The sequence below is a fragment of the Mobula hypostoma genome, chromosome Y (genome assembly GCF_963921235.1).
Source record: "Mobula hypostoma chromosome Y, sMobHyp1.1, whole genome shotgun sequence".
NCBI lineage: Eukaryota > Metazoa > Chordata > Chondrichthyes > Myliobatiformes > Myliobatidae > Mobula > Mobula hypostoma.
This window is the reverse complement of record NC_086130.1, coordinates 1,612,589-1,634,645: the sequence shown is the minus strand read 5'-3', so window position 1 is coordinate 1,634,645 and position 22,057 is coordinate 1,612,589. Positions and strand designations below refer to the sequence as shown.

The 22,057-nt window shown below is 43.2% G+C and overlaps 1 pseudogene; it reads left to right on the top strand.

Annotated features, from left to right (window-relative positions):
- The first annotated feature begins 384 nt into the window (after nt 1–384).
- LOC134341069 (G patch domain-containing protein 8-like) lies at nt 385–21,185 on the top strand (annotated as a pseudogene).
- Nucleotides 21,186–22,057: the final 872 nt, after the last annotated feature.

Below are 22,057 nucleotides of genomic sequence, written 5' to 3'. Positions count from 1 at the left end.
CGTCAATGATTCGCATAATGGGGAATCGACGGCTTTGTGGCTATCTTTGAGGATGATACAAAGATAAGTGAGGTGTAGGCAGTGCAGAGGAAATAATGCGATTGCAGCAGGACTTGGACAAATTGGAAGAATGGTCAAAAAGGGGCAGATGGAATACAGTGTTGGGAAATGTATGATGATGCATTTTGGTAAACAGAAAAATAGTGCGGAATATTAACTAAATGGGGAGAAGATTCAGATGTCAGAGGTGCAGAGGGACTTAAGAGTAGGAAAGGAAAGCTATGTTGCATCTCGGAGTTTCTCCGGTTAGTGGACGATTTCCCTCCACGCCTCTCAGACGTACTGGGGAACCACGTATGAGGTAAGTTACAGCAGTGGTTTGCAATGGCCTTCTGCGGGGTGAGTTTCCAAAGAGATCACCAGCACAGATGGATAGCACATCCAAAGTCCAACACTGATGCCACTACGCCACCAGCCAGGCCTGCACTCACTGAAATTTAGTAGAATGTGTGTGGATCTCATTGAAAACTACCGTATGTTGAAAACACTAAAAACGGTGAATATGGAGAAGATGTTTCCTATAGTGAGGGTATCCAGAACTAGAGGGCATAGCCTCAACCTTGCTTTTAGAACAGAACTAAAAGGATTTTTCTCTTTGCCAGGTAGTTGTGAATCTGTGGAATGCTCTGCCACAGACTGCAGTGGAGGCCAAGTCCGTGGGTAAAATCCGTGGTTTAAGATCGAAGTTCATCGTTTCCTAGTCGGTCAGTGTATCAAAGGATATGGTGAGAAAGTGGGTGTATGGAATTGCATGGGAATCAGGATCAGCCATGACGGAATGGAAGACCATCGATGGCTGAATTGCCCAATTCTGCTCCTATGTATAATGATTTTTACAGGATCCTCAGGACCCACAACACCATTTCAGTAACGGTTACTGTCCGTAACCATTCAGAAGGAGGTACAGAAGTCTCAGCACCCACATTACCATTGCAATAAGAGTTACTGCCTGTAAACCATCTGAAGAAGTTACAGGAGCCTCAGAACCCACACAAACATTTCAGTAAAATTTACTGCTGGTAACTATCAGGAAGGAGGTACAGGTTCCTCAGGACCGACACCAACATTTCAGAAACAGCTACTACCCACAGACCATCAGGAAGAAGGTACAGGAGCCTCAGAACCCACACCACCATTTCAATAACAGTTACTGCCCGTAAATAAACAGGAACAGGTTAACAGGGAGACTCATGGCCAACAACACCCTTTCAGCAAAAATTACTTCAATAACTCCAAAAGACTGGAAGTAGAGTGAATACTGAAAGGCTTTCATTAACAGTAAAATGTGACCTCCAGCATGCTGAGTGTCTGCCCCCGGATTGAGGGGGAGGGGCAAGGCGAACACCTTTATACAGGACTCTGTGGGAGGAGCCACAGGGGCAGTCAGCAGAGGGGTGTGTCCAGACAAATCTTACAACATATATGTGGTTTACCACATTCACCCTCCTTTTTATAAAAAGAGTCCCGCGGGGTGAAGTGACTGACGATATTTACAAGAAGTATATTTACAGGTCAAGTCTATCAGGCGGTCGAGTCCGTCGCTGTGATCTACGTAGCACCAGTGGTGATAGCACCGGCGATGGCGGTTGTGCTGGCTCCGGCCTGACTTCAGGTGCCAGCACGTTAGGCGTTGGTAATCCCTCATGCGTGTGCGTCGCGCCCGGTATGGGAGTGTCGTGTGGTGTCTGTATAGGGTTTGGGGTGCACGGTGTCTCGTAGGTACATACATCGGTGGGTACGGGGTCAATAGTCACCACGGAGTGTTCAGGGTAGGGGCCCGGAGCTCCTGTGGGCGCCAGGTCGCGGATGGAGACCGTGTCCATAATAAATGGCGGTGCAGGCTTGAAGGGCCGAATGGCCTACTCCTGCACCTATTTTCTACGTTTCTATGTTTCTATGTGTCCTCCCGCCCATCAGGTAAAACCATTAAGGCATACTGGGGGTTCACATGAAGTAAGTGAAACCTCTCGACTATCGGGGAGTATTTATTGCTCCTCGCATGTTTCCGGAGCAGCACTGGCCCCGGGGACGTCAGCAAAGTAGGTAGGGTGGTCCCAGTGGTCAACTTTCTGGGAAAAGAAAAGAGCCGCTCATGAGGGGTGGCATTGGTGGCTGTGCATAACAGGGAGCGGATGGAGTGGAGTGCCTCGGGAAGGACCTCCTGCCAGCGGGAGACCAGCAGTCCCTTTGACCTGAGGGCTAAGAGTGTGGCTTTCCACACCGTGCTATTCTCCTTCTCTACCTGTCCATTCCCCCGGGGATTATAGCTCGTGGTCCTACTGGTCATAATTCCCCTAGCCAGTAGATATTGGCGCAGCTCGTCACTCATAAACGAGGACCCTCTGTCACTGTGGATATAGCATGGGTATCTGAACAGAGTGAAGAGTTTGCGCAGGGCTTTTATAACTGACGTGGTAGTGGTGTCGAGGCAGGGGATGGCGAAGGGGAACCGCGAGTACTCGTCAATTACGTTAAGAAAGTACACGTTGCGGTCGATGGAGGGAAGGGGGCCCTTAAAGGCAACACTCAGTCGCTCAAAGGGGCGGGTGGCCTTGATGAGTTGTGCCTTTTCGGGTCGGTAGAAGTGCGGTTTGCACTCTGCGCAGACTTGGCAGTCCCTGGTCATCATCCTGATCTCCTCAAGGGAGTAAGGCAGGTTCCGGGCTTTCACGAAGTGGAAAAGCCAGGTGACTCCCGGGTGGCAAAGATCTACATGTAGGGCGTATAGCCGGTCGATCTGCGCGCTGGCGCATGTTCCCCGGGTTAGGGCATCGGAGGGCTCGTTGAGCTTCCCAGACCTGTACATGATGTCATAGTTGTAGGTGGAGAGTTCGATTCTCCACCTCAGAATTTTATCATTTTTGATTTTGCTCCGCTGCTGATTATTAAACATGAATGCAACTGAGCGCTGGTCAGTTAGCAGAGTAAACCTTTTGCCGGCAAGATAGTGCCTCCAGTGCCTAATAGCTTCCACTATGGCCTGGGCCTCTTTCTCTACCGCAGAGTGCCGAATTCCAGGGCCTTGAAGGGTACGGGAGAAGAACGCCACTGGTCTTCCCGCCTGGTTGAGGGTAGCAGCCAGCGCAAAGTCGGAGACGTCACATTTTTTACTTGGAAGGGAATGGCCTCATCCACCGCATGCATTGCTGCTTTGGCAATGTCCCCTTTTATGCAGCTGAAGGCCACGTGGGCCTCGGCAGAGAGGGGGAATGTGGTGGACTTGACCGGGGGCGGGCCTTGTCTGCATAGTTAGAGACCCATTGGGCGTAATATGAAAAGAAGCCCAGGCACCTTTTGGGGGCTCTGAGGGTGTTGGGAAGAGGGAGTTCCAACAAGGGGCGCATACGGTCGGGGTCAGGGCCAATGACTCCATTCTCCATGACACACCCAAGGATAGAAAGTCAGGTGGTTGTTATAGGTGAGGTTGAAAGCTTTGGCCACTTGGAGAAATTTTTGGAGGTTGTTGTCGTGATCTGGCCGGTCGTGACTGCAGATGGTGATGTTATCCAGATATGGGAATGTGGCCTTAAGTTGGCACTGGTCCACCATCCGGTCCATTGCCCTCTGGAAGACAGTGACACCAAAGAGGACGCACAGGAATTGATAAAGCCTGCTGTCCACCTCGAAGGCAGTGTAAGGGCGGTCCTCCCAGCGGATGGGGAGCTGATGGTAAGCGGATTTTAGGTCTATGGTCGAGTACACATTGTACTGTGCTATCTGATTGACCATATCCGCGATGCGGGGTAGAGGGTACGCGTCGAGCTGCGTGAACCTATTGATGGTCTGGCTATAGTCCACAACCATCCTATTCTTCTCCCCGTTCCGAACAACGACCACCTGCACCCTCCAAGGACTTGTGCTTCCCTCAAAGACCCCCTCCCTGAGCAGCCGCTGCACCTCCGACTTAATGAAAGCTCTGTCCCCCACGCTGTACCTCCTGCTTTTAGTTGCCACAGGTTTACAGTCGGGGGTCAGGTTGGTGAACAACGGTGGGGGAGTGATCCTGAGGGTGGAGAGGCCGTAAGTGGCGTCAGTAGTGCGACAGTTGGCATGGTGTTGGTTGGGATGTGCGGGTCGGTGTGTGTGTGTGGTCAGTAGCGGGGTACATGACATATCTCTACAAAACTGGGGATTTACGACAGTGATTGGGGAGAGGGGCCCATCATACTCCATTGTCACGCTTTTCAGGAGGCTCTGGAAATCGAACCCCAATAGCACAGGGGCACACAGTGAGCCATAACCTGTAACGTAAAGTCTCGATATTCTGTGCCCTTATTCAGGGGTCTGTGGCAGGAGCCACAGGGGCAGTCAGCAAAGGGTTGTGTCCAGACAGGTAACCCCGTTACAACCTATAAATATGGTTTACCACAGTACAGGAGCCTGAGGACCCACATCATCATTTCAGTAACCGTTACTGCTGATAAACCATTAGGAAGGAGGTATAGGAACCTCAGGACCCTTACCACTATTTCAGTAAGAGTTTCAGTCCATAAACCATTAAGAACATGGTATGGGTGCCTCTGGATCCATACCACCATTTCAGTAACCGTTCTTGCCTGTAAACTATTGGGCACGAGGTACAGGAGCCTCAGGATCCACTCCACCATTTCAGTAACAGTTACTGCCCGTAAAACATCAAGATGGACGTGCAGGAGTCTCAGGACCCACATCAGCATTTCAGTAACAGTTATTGCCTGTAGACTATCACGAAGGAGGTGCAGGAGCCTCAGCACACACACTACCATTTCATATAAACCATATAACCATATAACAATTACAGCACAGAAACAGGCCATCTCGGCCCTTCTAGTCCGTGCCAAACACTTACTCTCACCTAGTCTCACTGACCGGCACTCAGCCCATAACCCTCCATTCCTTTCCTGTCCATATATCCATCCAATTTAACTTTAAACAACAACATCGAACCTGCCTCAACCAATTCTGCTGGAAGTTCGTTCCACACAGCCTCCACTCTCTGAGTAAAGAAGCTCCCCCTCAGGCTACCCCTAAAATTTGCCCTTTAACTCTCAACTCATGTCCTCTTGTTTGAATCTAGCTTGTTCAACATTGCTCTGTAACTTAGGAGATGAAACCCAGGCAACATTTTAGTAAACCTGCTCTGTCCTCTCTGAATTTTATTGACATCCTTCCTATAATTGGGTGACCAGAACTGTACACAATACTCCAAATTTGGCCTTACCAATGTCTCATACAATTTCAACATTACATCCCAACTCCTAAACTCAATGTTCTGATCAATAAGGGCCAGCATACCAAAAGCTTTCTTCACCACCCTATCCACATGAGATTCCACCTTCAGGGAACTATGCACCATTATTCCTAGATCCCTCTGTTCTACTGCATTCTTCAATGGCCTACCATTTACCATATATGTCCTACTTTGATTAGTCCTACCAAGATGTAGCACCTCACATTTTTCAGCATTAAACTCATCTGCAATCTTTCAGCCCACTCTTCTAACTGGCCTAAATCTCTCTACAAGCTTAGAAAACCTACTTCATTATCCACAACGCCTCCTATCTTAGTATCATCTGCATACTTATTAATCCAATTTACCATCCCATCATCCAGATCATTAATATATATGACAAACAACATTGGACCCAGTACAGATCCCTGAGGCACACCGCTACACACCGTCCTCCAATCTGACACACAGTTATCCACCACTACTCTCCGGTGTCTTCCATGTGGAACCTCGTCAAGGTCCTTACTGAAGTCCACATAGACAACATCCATCACTTTACCCTCGTCAACTTTCTTAGTAACCTCATCAAAAAATTCAATAAGATTTGTCAAATATGACCTTCCATGCACAAATCCATGTTGACTGTTCCTAATCAGATCATGTCTATCCAGATAATTATATATACCATCTCTAAGAATACTTTCCATCAATTTACCCACCACTGACGTCAAACTCACAGGTCAATAATTGCTAGGTTAACTCTTAGAACCCTTTTTAAACAATGGAACCATATGAGCAATGCGCCAATCCTCCAGCACCATCCCTGTTTCTAATGACATTTGAAATATTTCTGTCAGAGCCCCTGCTATGTCCACACTAACTTCCCTCAAGGTCCTAGGTAATATCTTGACCAGACCCAGAGACGTATCCACTTTTATATTCCTTAAAAGCGCCAGTACTTCCTCTTCTTTAATCATCATACTTTCCATAACTACCCTTCTTGTTTCCCTTATCTTACACAATTCAATATCCTTCTCCTCAGTGAATACCGAAGAAAAGAAATTGTTCAAAATCCTCCCATCTCTTTTGGCTCCGCACATAGCTGTCCACCCTGATTCTCTAAGGGACCAATTTTATCCCTCACTATCTTTTTGCTATTAACATAACTGTAGAAACCCTTTGGATTTATTTTCACCTTACTTGCCAAAGCAGCCTCGTATCTTCTTTTAGCTTTTCTAATTTCTTTCTTAAGATTCTTTTTACATTCTTTATACTCCTCGAGTGCCTCATTAACTCCAAGCTGCCTATATTTATTGAAGATTCCTCTCTTTTTCCAAACCAAGTTTCCAATGTCCCTTGAAAACCATGGCTCTCTCAAACTTTTAACCTTTCCTTTCAACCTAACAGGAACATAACGATCCTGTACCCTCAAAATTTCAACTTTAAATGACCTCCATTTCTCTATTACATCCTTCTCATAAACCAAATTGTCCCAATCCTTCTAAATCCTTTCGCATCTCCTCAAAGTTAGCCTTTCTCCAATCAAAAATCTCAACCCTGGGTCCAGTCCTATCCTTCTCCGTAATTATACTGAAAATAATGGTATTGTGATCACTAGAAGTGATCACCCGATGTTCTCCCCTACACCCTGCCCTATCTCATTCCCTAACAGGAGATCCAACACTGCCCCTTCTCTAGTTGGTACCCCTATGTATTGCTGCAAAAAACTATTTTGCACACATTTGAAAAAATTCCAAAGTGTCCAGCATATTTACAGAATGGGCTTCCCAGTCTATGTGTAGAAAATTGAAACCTCCCACAATCACAACCTTGTGCTTACTACAAATATCTGTTATCTCCTTACAAATTTGCTCCTCCAGTTCTCAGTACCCATTAGGTGGTCTATAATACACCCCTATAGGCATCACTACACCTTTCTTATTCCTCAATTCCACCCAAATAGCCTCCCTAGACGAGTCCACTAATCTATCCTGCCAGAGCACTACTGTTATATTTTTCTCTAACAAGCAATGCAACACCTCCCCCTCTTGCCCTTCCTATTCTATCACACCTGAAGCAACGAAATCCTGGAGTATTTAGTTGCCAATCACACCCCTCCTGCAACCACATTTCACTAATAGCTACAACGTCATATTTCCAGGTATCAATCCATAGTCTAAGCTCATCCACCTTCCTTACAATGCTCCTAGCGTTAAAATAGATGCATTTAAGAAACTCTTCACATCCCACTCTCTGTTTATCCTTCATGGAGCAAACAACTTTGTTATCTTTTTCTTCCTTTTCCCCTACATCTTTGGTCTGAGTGCTCTTGATCTCTGTCCCCTGCCAATCTTCCTTCACACACTTGTCTACTAGCTTTCTCTACTTGTGAAACAACCTACCCTCTCCTAGTTTCCTTAATTTGATTCCCTTCCCCCAACCCTTCTAGTTTAAAGTCACCTCAGTAGCCCTTGCAAATATCCCCACCAGGATATTGGTTCCCCTAGGATTCAAGTGCAAATCGTCCTTTTTGTACAGGTCACGCCCATGTCAAAAGTGGTCCCAATGATCCAAGAATGTGAATCCCTGCCCCCTGCTCCAATCCCTCAGCCACGCATTTGTCCTTCACCTCAGTGCATTCCTACTCTCACTGTCGCGTAGCACAGGCAATAATCCCGAGATTACTACCTTTGCAGTCCTTTTTCTCAACTCCCTTCCTAACTCCCTATATTCTCCTGTCAGGAACTCTTCCCTTTTCCTACCTATGTCATTGGTACCTATATGTACCACGACCTCTGTCTCCTCACCCTCCCACTTCAGGATATCTTGAACACGATCAGAAATATCCCAGACCCTGGCACCAGGGAGGCAAACTACCATCCGGGTCTCTGGACTGCGTCCACAGAATCACCTATCTGACCCCCTAACTGTTGAGTCCCCTATCACAACTGCCCTCCTCTTCCTTTCCCTACCCTTCTGAGCTACAGGGCCGGACTCTGTGCCGGAGGCACGGCCACTGTCGCTTCCCCCGGGTAAGCTGTCCCCCCCAACAGCACTCAAACAGGAGTACCTGTTGTTAAGGGGCACAGCCACTGAGGTACTCCCCATCACCTGACTTTTCCCCTTCCCCCTCCTAACCGTGACCCACTTGTCTGCCTCCCGTGGCCCTGGCGTGACCACCTGCCTTCCACTCCTCTCTATCACCTCCTCACTCTCCCTGACCAGACAAAGATCATCGAGCTGCAGCTTCAGTTCCCTAACGCGGTCCCTTAGGAGCTGCATCTCGACGCACCTGGCGCAGATGTGGACGTACGGGAGGCTGGGAGACTCCATGAGCTCCCACATCTGACACCAAGAACAGCAAGTTGCCCTCACATTTGTACTTCCCCTCTCCTCAAATAACAAAAAAAAATGAATGCCAAACCTTCCTCGCCTCGCTCGTTTCCACCTAAGCCCATTGAGCCGAAGCCCTTAAGCCTTCACCCTGCTCCCGGCTCACTCCACAGCCCAGAAACGACGCAAACCATCAGGAAGGAGGTACAGGAGCCTCTGGACCCACTCTACCATTTCAGAAATATTTACGGACTGTAAACCATCAGGAAGGAAGTACATGAGCCTCATGATGTAACCCACCATTTCAGTAACGGTTCCTGCCAATAAGTCATCAAGAGGAGGTACAGGAACCTCAGGACCCACACCAACATTCCAGTAACAGTTACTGAGGGTAAACCATAAGGACTGATGCACTGGAGTCTCAGGACCGAGCCCACAATTTCAGTAACAGTTACTTCCCAAAAACCATCAGGAAGAAAGTACAGGAGCCTCAGGACCCACACCACAATTTCAGTGACAGTTACAGCCCGTAAACCATCATGAAAGTGGTACAGGAGCCTCAGGACCCACACCACCAATGCAGTAACAGTTACTGCCTGTAGACCATCAGGAAGAGGTATATAGAAATATAGAAACATAGAAAATAGGTGCAGGAGTAGGCCATTCAGCCCTACGAACCTGCACCGCCATTTATTATGATCATAGCTGATCATCCAACTCAGAACCCTGTACCAGCCTTCCCTCCATACCCCCGATCCCAGTAGCCACAAGGGCCATATCTAACTCCCTCTTAAATATAGCCAATGAACTGGCCTCAACTGTTTCCTGTGGCAGAGAATTCCACAGATTCACCACTCTCTGTGTGAAGAAGTTTTTCCTCATCTCGGTCCTAAAAGGCTTCCCTTTATTCTTAAACTGTGACCCCTTGTTCTGGACTTCCCCAACATCCGGAACAATTTTCCTGCATCCAGTCTGTCCAATCCCTTTAGAATTTTATACGTTTCAATGATATCCCCCCTCAATCTTCTAAATTCCAGTGTGTATAAGCCTAGTTGATCCAGAATTTCTTCACATGAAAGTCCTGCCATCCCAGGAATCAATCTGGTGAACCTTCTTTGTACTCCCTCTATGGCAAGAATGTCTTTTCCTAGATTAGGTGAACAAAACTGCACAAAATATTCCAGGTGTGGCCTCACCAAGGCCTCGTACAACTGCAGTAGTACCTCCCTGCTCCTGTACTCGAATCCTCTCGCTATAAATGCCAGCATACCATTCGCCTTTTTCACCACCCGTTGTACCTGCATGCCCACTTTCAACGACTGGTGTACAATGACACCCAGGTCTCCTTGCACCTCCCCTTTTCTTAATCGGCCACCATTCAGATAATAATCTGTTTTCCTGTTTTTGCCACCAAAGTGGATAACCTCACATTTATCCACATTAAATTGCATCTGCCATGAATTTGCTCACTCACCTAACCTGTCCAAGTCACCCTGCATCCTCTTAGCATCCTCCTCACAGCTAACACTGCCGCCCAGCTTCGTGTCATTCGCAAACTTGGACATGCTGCATTTAATTCCCTCATCCAAGTCATTAATATATATTGTAAACAACTGGGGTCCCAGCACTGAGCCTTGCGGTACCCCACTAGTCACTGCCTGCCACTCTGAAAAGGTCCCGTTTATTCACACTCTTTGCTTCCTGTCTGCTAACCAATTCTCTATCCACATCAATACCTTACCCCCAATACCGTGTGCATTAAGTTTGCACACTAATCTCCTGCGTGGGACCTTGTCAAAAGCCTTTTGAAAATCCAAATATACCACATCCACTGGTTCTCCCCTATCCACTCTACTAGTTACATCCTCAAAAAATTCTATGAGATTCGTCAAACGTGATTTTCCTTTCACAACTCCATGCTGACTTTGTCCGATGATTTCACTGCTTTCCAAATGTGCTGTTATCACATCTTTGATAACTGACTCTAGCATTTTCCCCACCACCGATGTCAGGCTAACCAGTCTATAATTCCCCAGTTTCTCTCTCCCTCCTTTTTTAAAAAGCAGGGTTACATTAGCCACCCTCCAATCCTCAGGAACCCAGACTAGAATGGCCTGCTCTCTAGTTGGTTCCTCGACATATGGTTCAGAAAAAAATCCCGCATACATTCCAAGAAATCCTCTTCCTCAGCACCCTTGCCAATTTGGTTCACCCAATCTATTTGAAGACAGAAGTCACCCATTATAACTGCTGTTCCTTTATTGCACGCGTTTCAAACTTCCTGTTTAATACCATCTCCGACCTCACTACTACTGTTAGGTGGTCTGTCCACAACTCCCACAAGCGTTTTCTGCCCATTAGTGTTATGCAGCTCTAACCATATCGATTCACATCCTCCAGGCTAATGTCCTTCCTTTCTATTGTGTTAATCTCCTCTCTAACCAGTAATGCTACCCTTTAAAGCTTCAAGAAAACAAAGAAGAAAACACTAAAAATGAGGTGGCAGCTATGCAGCAGAATATTGGCCCTCTGGATGGTGCAGCAGATCCAGACCTAAAAGAAGCTAAGCCTCCGAAGACTTTAAGGAAACAAAATTGCAACATCACACCATCATAACCTAGTGCCTGTAAAGAAGGGAAACGAAGTTTAGCGAACGAAAATGTCCTCAACGGGCCTAAACAGGCAATTAGCCAATTTTTCCCAATCATGATCAAAAATGAAAGTGCTACTCAAACTGATTAGAAATACGTATACCAAAGGAAAAAAAATAAAGAGAGCTACCATGAAATTTCAGATGAACAAAATCCATAGCATACTAACCAGAATTCACAGAAGACTAACAGAGCTTCATCAGATATTACCTTGAAAGCTGTAAAAAGTGACAGTGGTGAGAAACATCAAGTATAGCATATCCCAACTATAAGTAAATATAATGTCCACACTGCTGAAAGTGACAGAAACACCAATTTATAGACAATAACATGAAGTCTCACAAGCATAAAAAGAAAAAGAAGCACAAAAAGTCAGGAAACCATTTGAAAGCAAAAGCTAGAATAGAAAATGAAATTGAGGAAGGTGAAACTCATGATGAGACATCAAAGAAAAGAAAAAAGCGTAAACACAAAAGTAACACACATGAAAGTTGCTGGTGAACGCAGCAGGCCAGGCAGCAGCTCTAGGAAGAGGTGCAGTCGACGTTTCAGGCTGAGACCCTTTGTCAGGACTAACTGAAGGAAGAGTGAGTAAGGGATTTGAAAGTGGGAGCGGGAGGGGGAGATCCAAAATGATAGGAGAAGACAGGAGGGGGAGGGATGGAGCCAAGAGCTGGACAGGTGATAGGCAAAAGGGATATGAGAGGATCATGGGACAGGAGGCCCAGGGAGAAAGACAAGGGGAGGGTGAACCCAGAGGATGGGCAAGGAGTATAGTCAGAGGGACAGAGGGAGAAAAAGGAGAGTGAGAGAAAGAATGTGTGTATATAAATAAATAACGGATGGGGTATGAGGGGGAGGTGGGGCATTAGCAGAAGTTAGAGAAGTCAATGTTCATGCCATCAGGTTGGAGGCTACCCAGAAGGAATATAAGGCATTGTTCCTCCAACCTAAGTGTGGCTTCATCTTTACAGTAGAGGAGGCCGTGGATAGACATATCAGAATGGGAATGGGACATGGAGTTAAAATGTGTGGCCACTGGAAGATCCTGCTTTCTCTGGTGGACAGAGCGTAGGTGTTCAGCGAAACAATCTCCCGGTCTGCGTCGGGTCTCGCCAATATATAGAAGGCCACATCGGGAGCACTGGACGTAGTATATCACCCCAGCTGACTCACAGGTGAATCACAGGTGACCCCCTCACTAAACCCCTTGCCCATCCTCTAGTTTCCCCCCTCCCCCTTTCTTTCTCCCTGGGCCTCCTGTCCCATGATCCTCTCATATCCTTTTTGCCAATTACCTGTCCAGCTCTTGGCTCCATCCCTTCCCCTCCTGTCTTCTCCTATCATTTTGGATCTCTCCCTCCCCCTCCCACTTTCAAATCTCTTACTAGCTCTTCCTTCAGTTAGTCCTGATGAAGGGTCTCGGCCCGAAACGTCGACTGTACCTCTTCCTAGAGATGCTGCCTGGCCTGCTGTGTTCACCAGCAACTTTGATGTGTGTTCCTTGAAATTCCAGCATCTGCAGATTTCCTCACACAAAAGTAAAAGCTTAGATTAGAACATTCTATTCAAATACCTACAATTAAGACTATAGAGGAAAGTAGCCACACACAAGAAAAAAGATACAAATCTCAAGATTGTCAATTTTCTTCACCTATTGTTAGTGATGGTAGTAAAATGGAAGTTGTTTCTGAGGAACCCATTAGTAAAAAGCAGAAGAAAGGTTCCTATAGTGAGTTAAGGAAACAAATACCTGGTCAGAAAGATAGCCAAAGACGCAGAGGAAGCAGACAAAATGAATAGTCTGTTAGTTACAATGAATCTCATAGTAAACAATGTAGACAAAAGTTATCCTCCCATTACAGTGACGATTATGATTCAAGAAGTGACAGAAATTACTCTAGAAGGCCATCTCATAGGTCATTTTCTTCTGAATCTGATGTCTTGTCAGATACTTGTAGATATAGCTGTAGAAACTATTCTGATAGTTACAGTGGTTGCAGTGACAGATCTCTCTAAAAGAACTCAGGATTCAGATTATAGCTGTAGAAGGTCAAGACACCACGAGAAAAAGTACAAACATTCTTCTTCATTTGATGATTATACACAAAGCAAAAACAGGTCCAGAAGTAGCAGCATGGAAAGTACTCAAATCTTAAGTAGAACACCCAGCTCTAGTCAAACCTATAGCAGCAACCACAGCAGGACCAGGAGCAAACAACATAGTCAGAGCATAACACTTCGAGCATAACACTGCAAAGCCCCCACTGCAAAGGCATTGTGAGGCACTGTGCCTTCCAAAGATTGATTTCAAGGGATAGAGGATCACATAGCCAACATAGTTGTGATGATAAACAGTCTAGTCAAAGAAACTCCTACCGATCTTTTTCACAAGATAGGGACTGATCTTTTTGTTACAACATATTCATTAACTTGCGAGAATAAAATCACGCCTGTGAGGTGTTATGTAGTTAAACCATTTTCCCCAGAACAAATCAAATTGTTCCAACTTATGACTAACAGATGCTGTTATCTTCTCCATTATGTATATGTCCATTGTAATTTCCATCCATACATTTAGAGTTGGGCTCTCCTGTGATAACTATTTCCTGGTAAGGGTCTTTTTACCTGTCACCAGCAGTATATTCATTAAATATTTATCTCTTTTCAACCATTCTTGAGGTATATTCCCAAAACATATGGTCTTACTTTCTAAGGGTATTTCACATTGAAAGATGTCTTGTAGGGCATTATGTATCCCACTCCAATAGTCTTTGATAACGGGGCATTCCCAGAAAATTTGATAATGGTTTGCATCTTGATTTCCACAATTTCTCCAGCAAACAGGGAGGCAGTGGGACTAAATAGGATAAAATGGATCAGCTCATGATAAAATGGCGGAGCAGACTCGATAGGCCGAATGGCCTACTTCTGCTCCTTTGTCTTATGGTCTTTATAGTCTTACTATCATAATGGGATTTCTGAGAGGGTGTAATAAAATATCTTATCAAGTTTTTCCACCCGAACTCCCTCCATTTCTGTGGACTGGTACACTTCCATTGATACCTCCATATTATTGTCCATTCTTCCTCAGATATTATTATCCCTCTTTCCTTCTCCCATTTTGTTTTAATGTATGAAGTCGAATGTGTTCTAAGATTTGACAAAGGCTTACACATGCTTGAAATGATTCTGCTACCATTGTCTGAATTATATGCTTTTCTAAATAGCTCTATCAGACATGTACTTATAACCATATAACCATATAACAATTACAGCACAGAAACAGGCCATCTCGGCCCTTCTAGACAGTCCCGAACTCTTACTCTCACCTAGTCCCACCGACTTGCACCCAGCCCATAACGCTCCATTTCTTTCCTGTCCATATATCTATCCAATGTAACTTCTAACGACAACATCGAACCTGCTTCAAACACTTCCGCTGGAAGCTCGTTCCACACAGCTACCACTCTCTGAGTAAAGAAGTTCCCCCTCATGTTACCCCTAAACTTTTGCCCTTTAACTCTCAATTCATGTCCTCTTGTTTGAATCTCCCCCACTCTCAATGGAAAAAGCCTATCCACGTCAACACTATCAATCCCCCTCATAATTTTAAACACCTCTATCAAGTCCCCCTCAACCTTCAACATTCCAAAGAATAAAGACCCAACTTGTTCAACCTTTCTCTGTAACTTAGAAGATGAAACCAAGGCAACATTTTAGTAAATCTCCTCTGTACTCTCTCAATCTTATTGACATCTTTCCTATAATTCGGTGACCAAAACTGTACACAATACTCCAAATCTGGCCTTACCAATGCCTTATACAATTTCAACATTACATCCCAACTCCTATACTCAATGCTCTGATTAATAAAGACCAGCATACCAAAAGCTTTCTTCATCACCCTATCCATATGAGATTCCACCTTCAGGGAACTATGCATCATTATTCCTAGATCTCTCTGTTCTACAGAATTCTTCAGTGCCCTACCATTTACCATGTATGTCTTATTGTGATTAGTCCTACCAAAATGTAGCACCTCACATTTATCAGCATTAAACTCCATCTGCCATCTTCCAGCCCACTCTTCTAACTGTCCTAAATCTCTCTGTAAGCTTTGAAAATCTACTTCATCATCCACAACGCCACCTATCTTAGTATCATCTGCATACCTGGTAATCCAATTTACCACCCCATCATCCATATCATTAATATATATGACAAACAACATTGGACCCAGTACAGATCCCTGAGGCACACCACTACACACCCTCCTCCAATCTGACACACAGTTATCCACCACTTCTCTCCGGCATCTCCCATCTAGCCACTGCTGAATCCATTTTACTACTTCGATATTAATGCCCAAGGATTGAACCTTCCTAACTATCCTTCCATGTGGAACCTTGTCAAAGGCCTTACTGAAGTCCATATAGACAACATCCACCACTTTACCCTCATCAAGTTGCTTAGTAACCTCATCAAAAAATTCAACAAGATTTTTCAAACATGACCTTCCACGCACAAATCCATGTTGACTGTTCCTAATCAGACCCTGTCTATCCAGATAATTATATACACCATCTCTAAGAATACTTTCCATCCATTTACCCACCACTGACGTCAAACTCACAGGCCGATAGTTGCTGGGTTTACTCTTAGAACCCTTTTTAAACAATGGAACCACATGAGCAATATGCCAATCCTCCGGCGCCAACCCCGTTTCTAATGACATTTGAAATATTTCTGTCAGAGCCCCTGCTATTTCCACGCTAATCTCCCTCAAGGTCCTAGGTCCTACTTGCCTCGGTTACATTTTTAACTGCCCTATTAACATACTGTTACATCTGTAAGCACCAGTAAAAGTCTTGTTTTTCTAACAAGTGTTTCTCTTTGAGCATTTCAAAACTGAATAGTGTTCCTTCTTTCATTATATTTCAAAGAACTGTTATTCCTTTAGCTGTCCAGTCCTTAAATCTAGCATCCAGTTTATTTGGCGTAAAATCCAAGTCATATGCACACCATTTAAGAATTGCAATGTCTCTCTCTAGTTTATATTCTTTTATAACAGTTTTCCATATTTTAAGAGTCCATTTCACCCAAGGATTATCAATTGTATTTATGTAACTTTGGAGGTTCTCATCAGCCTAAATTGCCTGTATGGGGATGGAAAATATCGACTCCTCAATGTTCTTCCATTGAGTGTCATGTGATGGGTCGCACCAACATATCACAGCTCTCAACTGAGCTGCAAAATAATAATCTCTAAGAGAAGGTAGGCCCCCCCACCCCTTTTCCTTGGCTAATGGCAAAGTTTTGAGACGAACCCTGGGACTTTTACCTTGCTATATATATCTTGATAGCATCTTGTTCCATTCATTGAATTGATTTTGGTTAATCTCTATTGATAGGGTCTGAAAGAGATATAGTAGTCTGGGCAGTATATTCATTTTAATAGATTCAATCCTTGAACTGAGACCAAGAAAAGGAATTAGCTTCCATCTTGGTATATCTTCCTTAATTTTTTATATATAGGCTGATAATTGCATTCTGATCATTTTGCCAAATCTTTTGGCATAGTGATGCCCAAATATTTGACAGACTCTGTTTGCCATGCCCAAGGATATCTACTTTCAATTTCTCTTGGTGGGCTATAGTTATATGAAAGTCGTTGGGTTTTATCTGTGTTGATCTTGTATCCTGATAATTGGCCATATTGTTCAAAGGATCGCATCAATTTAGGTAAAGAGTACGTTGGTTGCCCTAGATAGATCAAAATGTCATCCGCATAACTGGCCAATTTATGCTCTGTCCCTTTAATAGTAATTCCCCTGATTTCTTCATTTTGTCTGATGTATTGAGCTAATGGTTCCAGATATAATGTGAAGAGTAGCGGTGACCATGCACAACCCTGTCTCGTGCCCGTTTCTAGGGTAAAACTATTAGATAAATATCGAAGGGTCTCGGCCTGAAACGTCGACTGCACCTCTTCCTATAGATGCTGCTTGGCCTGCTGCATTCACCAGCAACTTTGATGTATGCTGCTTAGATAAATATCCATTGATTTTAATCCTAGCAGTAAGATTGTTGTATAGTGCCTGTATAGTTTTAATAATTGTGTCATGTAGACCAAACCTATGTAAAACTTTGTAAAGAAAAATCCAATTAAACGCCTTTTCAGCATCCACGCTTATCACTATTGCTTCAATTTCATTTTTTTTATGTGATCCATAATGTGAAGTGTCCTTCGTATATTGTCTTGTGTTTGCAGTTGTTATATAAAACCTGTCTGATCATTATGTATAAGTGTGGGTAGAAACTCTTCTAATCGTTTGGCCATGATGGAGGTAAATATTCTATAATCCACATTAAGAACAGAGGTTGGTCTAAATGACCCACATTCCATTTTATCCTTGCCTGCTTTCGGTATAGCTGAGATTATCACCTCCTTCCAGTTGGGTGGCATTTGCACCCTTCTTAGGGCCCAGTTCAGTGTGGGGAGTAAAACAGGAATTAACTCACTTCTGAACTCTTTATATCACTCTGCCGTATATCCATCTGACCCTGGTGAGTTGTTTAATTTAAGCCTACTAATTGCAGTTTTTAGTTCAGCTTCAGTTATGCCAGCAGTCATTGCTCTATTTTGTTCTTTGCTTAAAGTGGGTAACTCTAAAGAATTCAGGAAGGTGTCAATTTGGGTTATGCTTCCCCCTGGAACGTTGGAATATAGAGTTTTATAAAACATTTCAAAAGCTTCTTGAACTTCACTTAGCTTATTTTTTATCATTTTTGTTCTTGGATCCCTAATTCTATGAATTGTATTTTCTGCTATCTTCTTTTTAATCAGTTTCCACACCAGTATTTTCATTGATTTAGATCCACTTTCATAGTGTCTCTGTTTCAGAAACATTAATCTTTTTTCTAATTTCTTGTGTAGTCAAACTATTAATTTCATTCCTAATTTTTAAAATTTCCTCTAGTGTATCCTGTGCCAAATTCAATTTGTGTTTTTTTCTAGTTCCTTCAGCTTTGTAATTCCACTAATGTTTTATATCTTATTTTTTTCTTATATGAAGATATCGCTATAATTTTCACTCTTAAGACAGCCTTCAGAGTGTCCCATAGAATGAGAGGTGAAACCTCTCCATTATCAGTGAATTCTAAGTAAAGATCAATTTCTTTTCTAATTTGTTCCTTAAAATAGGGATCATTGATTAGACTTGAATTTAGTTTCCAAGTAGTATTTTTCGGTTGTAGGTCAAAATAAACAGATAAATATATAAGTGCATGGTCACTTACATCTATTGTCCCAATTCCACATGTGATTATTTTGCCTTTATCTTTACTAAATGTTATGAAATAGTCTATTCTTGTATACACGGAATGGGGGAAAGAATAATGAGTGTAATCCATTTTGTCGGGGGAAAGGTCCCTCCATATATCAATTAGACCGACATCCTCAAAGAGAGTGTTAACTTCCTTATTTAAAGACTTTGTCTCATAAGTTTTTCTATTGGAAGACTCTAACTTTGGTTGTAATTGTAAATTTGAGTCTCCCCCACATATCAGGAGACCTTCTGTTTCCATTACCATAATATTAGTAATTTTCTGGAAGAAACTAATATCACTTCCTGGGGGTGCGTATATATTCAATGAAGTAACTGGATTTCCATCTATATTCCTCCTTACCAAAATATATCTGCCCTCTTTATCTCCCATTTTAAATACTTTTTCAAAATTTAGCTTGCTTGAGATGAGAATAGCAACTCTCTCCTATGTCCTGATTTATATGAGGAGAAAGACAAATTAGTGAAGCCCATTCTCTTTAATTTTCCATGCTCATTATCGCTCAAGTGAGTTTCCTAGAAATATACTACGAAGACTTGTTCTTCTTTTCATTTTTGATAGAATCTTACTGAGCTTGACTGGATTCAACAGAACATTGACATTATAAGAAATGAATTTTACTTTGTCCTTTAGCCATGTGTCTTTATCTGTTTGTATATCATTGATATTTGCAGAATATAACTTAATTGATCTACTCCCTGAACAAATAAGAGCCAAGAAATGCAAATAATAAAAAAAAGAGTAACGAAGGTGTGATTCCAAAGCTGGGGTCTCTAGATGACCCTGGGTTGAGCTAGAAGAAATGTCTAGCCGTGGGGGATATCCTCTCCTACCTGTGAGTTGAGTGACCCTGCTGCAGTACCTATAAAAGTAAGTAAAAAAATCTATGTCCATTACACAGAAATGATTTCCCTGTGTATTCCTGTCATGTATATATTCTCATTTAGGTGGGGAAAAAGGAATGAATGAATGAATTTTTAAAAATTGAGTAATATAAAATCCACATTATATTACGTATTCCCTGAGATAGGTATATCACCGTCTATTTTTGCTTCCGTTTAGTGTATCAGCACTTTTAAAGTTAGCCAAACCTTATGGTTCTTTTGGAGCAGGTGAGGGCTGTCCTCAGAGAACTGACAGTCTCTTCCTAAAATCCTTCTCTCATCCTGCTCCCGTCCCCTGATATTTTTCCGTCGCGATCTTCCCTCCTGGTCAAGCAATTTACTTTCCTGGTGATTTAATATTTTTATCGTCTTACTTAGTATCTGTTCCACGTTTTGCCTGCGATCTTCTACCTTCTCAATTCGAGTCTCTGACACCGCTATTTTCTGATTGACATTGGCAATCTCTGACTTTATATCACTGAATTGCTGCTTTATATCTTTTTGGACTTCCCTTATCTCTTCCAGAATCTTTGTCATATTTGCCACTTCGCCTGAACGAGGCCCAGTGTCAGCCTCACCGCCAGCACACGTGTAGGAGAGCAGCACATTGTATCTCTCTCTTCCATAGGCTCTGCAGTGATGCTTTTTTTAATCTCCATTCTTTTTCCCCATTCTTTCCCCCCTTATCAATTCAGATATTTTCAAAAGATCTTATATCTGATGGATTAACGGGGCAATATGTGCATTTTTCCGGAGGAGCTGTTGATTTAAGCTGCCATTCGGGACAATGACATCACCGGAACCTCGAAAAGAAATTTCTAAAGGAGAAGCATTAGTTGTCAAAGATAAAGTACAAAGCATTTTTTGTGAAACTCAGTTTGTTCGTAAGTGTTTAATGCTTTCCCTCAAGCTATCTCAGACACCTATACTTCTGAGTACATCAACCAGTCATCTCAAAACCTCCTGACTTAGAAGCTATAGATGTGATGAAGCCATTATGATGCATTTTACACCAGATCAGGAACAATTCCCCAATTATATTCCAAAAGCTGAAGCACTAGAAATTGAAAAGGATTCCCAAGGTGGTACAGATGCATCAGTGGCTGCACTTAATATTTACATTTACCTGATATTTATATATACATTGCATTTACTCCTGAAGAAATGGAAAAATATAGCAAATTTAAGCAGGCAGCTCAGTAGCACATTCAACAGCAACTTCTAGCTAAACAAGTGAAGACTTTCCCTACTTCAAATGCTATTGCTCCTTCACCAACTCTCCAGCAAATTCATATTCAATAACCAATAGCAGCTGTGACACAACATCAATCACTACTGTCCATCATGCTGTAATACAGTATCAAGTAGCTGAAGCTGCTGTTGTGGGTATCCATCCAAATGGACACCAACAGTCTCTCACTCAAATCCATCACATAGCTCAGCCTGTAACTCCAACTCCTCTGTCCCATATTACATCATCTACTTATCCTACTCATCCTGCCACTTTTCTCCCTAGCCACCCAAAACATATTATATCTGCATCAGCCCTCCATGCAGGACAACTAGACCTACACTCAGTCCCACATGAACTCTATCTAACTTTGTACACTCCTCGACCTGCTTCTAATTTTCATCTTCATGCTTTCTTCCATCATTTTTTCCAAAAAATTTCACCACCTTCCTAATCATGGCACTTGAAGCAAGGTGCAGGGAATGAAAATTAATGACATCTCTCAAAATCCGAAGTACATTTATTATCAAAGTATTCTTACATTATACAACCTTGATTCATCTCTATACAGGCAGTACCCAAAAACACAAAGACACCCAAATTACCCATATAAATAAGACTTGTCAAACACCCAATGCAAGGAGAGAAAGAAAGACAAAGTGTGCAAGCAATAAAAGTAGGCAATAGAACAAAAATGAGTCCACAGACACAAAGCCTGGAGCAAGCTACAGCCTCACCCTCAGTTCAGCATAGAACTGAGTAAAGTCACAGAGCAGAACCAGCCTGCCCCTCACCTCTGGTTACAGCACCCTGCCTTTTCAATCCATCTGGTCTGATGTTCAAATCATCCGAGTATTGGGTCATTCCTCAATCAAGGAACTGGGTCCCATTGTATCAATATGCTCAGTGGGCCTGAACTTTGCCAAGTTTAGGACAATACCCAACCATTCCAAACAGGCCTGGTGCTCAGGTCAATTAAACCTCACTCCTGGGTTAGGTGAAAGGGACTTGAATCTGTTCTCCTTCACTCTGTTCGCCCCAACCTTGCCTCAAATATGCCTTGACCTCACCTCAACTTTGTCTTGTACCCACATGGTTCAACCCTCAACTCAGCCCTGTTTACTATAAATTTTACCGGAGGAAGTGTAATTAATAAAGTATTTAGTTGTATTATTTGTTTTGTTTGACACCAATAAGTAGTCTCTGGACATTGCCAGCACCATCTTAAACTTGAAATCCTGTCACAAGATAAATCAATTGATGTTTAAACTGGTGTGCAAACACTCCTTGATATGTTTCTGACTTTTTTTTGTTCCCAACAGCCAAAGTTGTTGAGGTT